The sequence below is a fragment of the Tupaia chinensis genome, unplaced genomic scaffold (assembly GCF_000334495.1).
Source record: "Tupaia chinensis unplaced genomic scaffold, TupChi_1.0 Scaffold000023_1, whole genome shotgun sequence".
Taxonomy (NCBI): domain Eukaryota; kingdom Metazoa; phylum Chordata; class Mammalia; order Scandentia; family Tupaiidae; genus Tupaia; species Tupaia belangeri.
In genome coordinates this window covers 367,629-372,358 of record NW_006159453.1, presented here as the reverse complement: position 1 = coordinate 372,358, position 4,730 = coordinate 367,629, and the positions used below count along the sequence as shown (strand labels likewise).

The 4,730-nt window shown below is 42.2% G+C and overlaps 1 pseudogene; it reads right to left on the bottom strand.

Annotated features, from left to right (window-relative positions):
- Window positions 1-1,267: 1,267 nt before the first annotated feature.
- LOC102470051 (prolyl 4-hydroxylase subunit alpha-1 pseudogene) lies at window positions 1,268-2,241 on the bottom strand (annotated as a pseudogene).
- Between the last annotated feature and the right edge of the window lie 2,489 nt (window positions 2,242-4,730).

The window sequence follows — 4,730 nt, the reverse complement described above, 5'->3', positions numbered from 1 at the left end:
ACACACACACACACACACACACACACACCCAGAGTGAGTTTTAAGCCACCAGGTCTGGGACTCTAACCACAGTTAACTACATGGAAGACCAGCAACGTAACCATTACACAATCTGCTGGTCCCAGAAATAGGGTTCTTAAAAGAACAACATTTGACAAGGCCGACAGGTGGCATGGTGGTTAAAGATGCTGGACTCACACGTGGCTGGCTGAGACTCGAGTCCCAGACCTGGCAGCCTGTTTTCTCACTTTCTCTCTCTCTCTCTCTCTCTGTCTTTTTCTGGTCAAATTAAAATAAATAATAGTGATTAATAAAAGTTAAAATAATTCTTTAAAAAATAATAATAAACCCTATAACTCTTTGTTAAAAAGAATTATTTTATTTTAACTTTATTTATTTATTTATTTATTTAAATTTGACCAGAGAAGGACAGGGCAGGGGGAGTGAGAAAGCAAGCCACCAGGCCCTAGAACTTGAACCACGGTCAGCCATGTTGGAGTTCAGCGCCCTTAACCACCACCTGCTGGCCTCAAAGCCTATAACTCTTAAAGATCTACATGACTTCACCCAAGAAGACATAATCTTTCTTTCTTTCTTTCTTTCTTTTTTTGGAGAAGTTTTTGCTATAGGACGCATGCACTCGCCATGCACGGCGGTCAGCTACATGGGAGTCCAGTGATGTAGCCACTATGCCAACTGCTGGTCCCGTACATTTTCTTTAAAAGGGAATTGGAAGAAAAAAATATCAACTTAAAATAGCTTATAGAGGAGCAGACATCGTATGAACCAGGTTAGAGTCCTAGTTATTAACAGTCTTCAGGCAGATCCAGAAAATAAACAGACTGGGTAAACATAACACCTAGACACGTACTATAAGTTATCTGCTACCCAATCACATGGCCCATCCTATCCCACCACCCACCAAATGAGATGTAGTGAAATTAGAGGTTTAAATTATACTTTTTATCTAACCAAAAAAGTTCTTTAAAATACAACATAAAATTTAAAATTCTTCATTTTTAACTCTGCTTTATCTTCTGTGATAACAACTGAACTTTTTATATATACAATGTGGTGATTCAATATTATTTTCAAGAGGGAAAAAACCCACAAAGTAGGTGACTGTCCACAGATGAAACGGGTTAAGATTCAGGACCGAATCGATCATGGAGTGTTAATCAATTGTAAACTCTTGAAAGTGCAGACTAGGGAATGTGTGCACCAGACACGTTAGAGTACAAACGACAGGAAACGAAGGGAAGTCTTGTCATTCCGATTCCGACAGTGTGCATGGTCTTCGAAATTCTTGTCCGCGGAGCATTTATTGGGTTCCTATTTGCTTCCAACTAACACTGGACCAGCTGTGCTATAATCTCCTTCTCTGCTAGCAAATAAGTTATGCCAGAAAACAGCATTTCTTTTTTTTAGGCCAAACACTGGCTCTTTCTTCAGGAAAAACAGCGGCTCCTCCTGCAGACACATCACTCATATAAAACAGCCAGGTAGCAATTCTATTTCCTGTTTCCAGCTCTTTGAAAGCATCTGGCTCATCTTTTCGTGCAAAATCAAAATGGGGTTCATATTGTCCTCCAACTCCGTAATTTGCTACCTGCAATTCCTCTGCTGTGGAAACATCTCATTCCGTTAGATCTCGTATTCTCATATTTATTCGAGACACCACAGGGTTTTCATAGCCAGAGCGCCAGGCACTCTTAGATATCTTGTACCGTGTACTGTGGTCAATTTTCCAGTCTCGGGGCCATGTATTGTAGCTCAGCTCAGCCTGAGTTTTGCTAGATCTTTGGCAATTTCAATTTCTGCATCAGAAATAATATCATGGAAGTGAATAATACAAGGTTTATCCCACTCATCCTCCTGTTTGGCTGGAGCCAGGATAAATTTAGGATTCCGGTTTCATCATGGTAATGCCAAAAGAGTTTTGTGGTTTATTGGTCATTTTGATACCCTCTCTATGGCACAGCATTTCCTACTTCTGTCTCTCTGGTGAGTAATCCACAGCAGCCCCTTTTTTCTTCGGGTGGCTTTCTGATCAGATTGGTCATCTGGAGCAGATTTATTGGCATCTTTTTCTTTAGCCATTATATATTCAAAATATTTTAAGTTGCCATTAGCTCTCTGATATTCAGAATCTAGCAGAAGAAACTTCTTTGTGAGTATAATAAGTGCCTTATCTAGATCTCCCTGCTGGTACACGGCATAGCTCACATAATCCAGAACAGAGACACGCCAGGTGTGTGTGCGTGGGTGCCTAAGATCCCGAGAGGAGAACGGAGGAGAAGGGATTGCAGCGTGGCCATCCCCCCTGGGGGGTGATTTCTCACTTTCTGTCTCTCAGTCTCTGTCTTTCTGTCTGGCAAGTGCATGCGCCCTATAACAAAAACAAACAAACAAACAAACAAAAACCTCTCAAAAAAAAAAAAAAATCACACCAGTCACATGTGCCTGTGTGCTCAAGATTCCAGGAGGAAAATGGAGGAGAGTGGATTATGATGTGGCCTTACTCTCCAACCCCAGGGTGATGTCTCACTTTCTCTTTCACTATCTCTGTTTCTCCTTCCAGTGAGTGCATGCACAAATCTAAGGCAAAATCTCTAAAAAAGAAGTTATTGGTGGGCCAGCCGGTGGCATGATGGTTAAGGTGTCTGGATCCCACATGGCTGACTCTGTGGTTGAGTCCCAGATCTGGTGGCATCAAAAACACACTGGTCCTGCATTCCCAAAATCCCAAGAGGAGAATAGAAGAGAGGAGATTGCTGCATGGCCATCCCCTGTCACCAGGTGCTTTCTCACTTCTCTCTCTCTCTCTGTCCCTCTCTCTGGTGAGCACACACGCGCTATGCCAAAAATTTCAAAAATATACTGGCAGAGTCAGCAGGTGGCATAGTCATTATGTCATTGGACTCCCACATGGTTGGCGGAAGTTCAAGCCTCAGACCCGGTGGCTTGAAACTCATGCCAGGCACGTATGCATGTGTGTTAAATATCCCCAGAGGAGAATGGAAGAGAAGGGATTGTGGCATGGCCATACGCCCTGGGAAGTGATTTCATGCTGTCTCTGTCTCTCCAGCAAGCATATGTACCCTAAAGCAAAAACCTCTCAAAAAAAAAAAAAAAGTCGGCTTATACTTCCTTTCCCTTTATGTCCTTCTGCTTGTCTCCTTATCTCGCAGGATTGTGAAGATTAAACTGGATCCTATGTGTGGTAGCATTCTGACAACTGTAATCCTTTAAACAAATGTAAGTTATATAATAACATATGTAATAATAGACTGAGACAGAGGATACCAAAGCAGGACTAAGTCACCCACTTAGTCACCACTTATGTATAGTGAACAGGATTTTTTATGAAAACTCATTTCATGCTTTTACAATATGTCTCTAAATGGTTGTTTACTCATAAAATGACACTAGCCTATTTTTATTAATATATTCATCATGAAGTTATATTTATTCTAAAATAATCCCTTTTTGTTTAAAGTCCAATTCCAAATTGCTCTGATTCTATACTAAATTGTTGAAAATGGTTACTGGGTGGTGTCCAGATTAGGAACAAATGATAAGGTAGTAGGAAAAAAAAGTATATCAATAGTTCCCAAATAGGTCACAGACATTTAAGAAAGATTATGTCAGGGACCATCCGCTGGTGTAATGGCAATGTTGCTGGACTCCCATGTAGTTGACCGCAGTTTGAGTCCAGGACCCGGTGGCTTAAACTCACGCCGGACACATGTGCATGCGTGCCCAAGATCCCGAGAGAATGAAGGAGAAAGGATTGTGGTGTGGCCATTCCCCCTGGGGGATGATTTCTTGCTTTCTGTCTCTCTGTCTCTCTCTGTCTTTCTGGTTAGCACATGTGCCCTATAGCAAAAACCTCTCCCAAAAGAAAGAGAGAAAGAAAGTGTACTAGGGAACCAGCAGTTGACATAATGGCTATGTTGCTGGACACCCATGTAGTTGACCACAGCTCGAGTCCTGGACCTGATGGCTTAAACTCATGCTGGGCGCGTGTATGTGCGTGCCCAAGATCCTGAGAGGAGAATGGAGGAGAAGGGATTGCGGCATGGCCATCCCCTGAGGGGATGATTCCTCGCTTTCTGTCTCTCTTTCTCTCTCTATCTTTCTGGCAAGCGCATGCGCACTATAGCAAAAACCTCTCCAGAAAAAAAAGTGTACTAAACGGTGCTTCACCAGTTCCCCTGTACTCTCATAGCTCCATTTTGGTGAATTAAACTTGTTTGAGTTAAAAAAAATGAAAACGAAAAGTCCACTAAGGAGTGCTAGTAAACATTGCCACTGTGGTCATTTGGTTTAAATGGTTGTGTCCTTCCAAGAGTCATGCTGAAACTTAATTTCTGATACGGTTTGAATGTATGCCCCTAAATTTATATGATGGAATTTGTTGTATTGTGCAAGTATTAAGAGGAGACCGAACTGATTATGGTGTTGAAAGGTGGGGTACCAGGGTGGTGCCTCCATGACTGAGTCCTGGTAGGTTTATGAGAAGAGAACGGGAAAGAGACACACTCTTCGTGAGTGTCCTGCCCTCTGCTATGCTGTGATGCTGTCAGAAGATCTTCCCTAGATTCAGCCCCTCGAACTTGGGCCTCCAAACACCCAAACTGTGAGCTGAATAAACTTTTTCTTTCTTTTTTTTTGGAGAGGTTTTTGCTACAGGGCACGTGCACTTGCCAGAAAGGCAGAGAGAGACA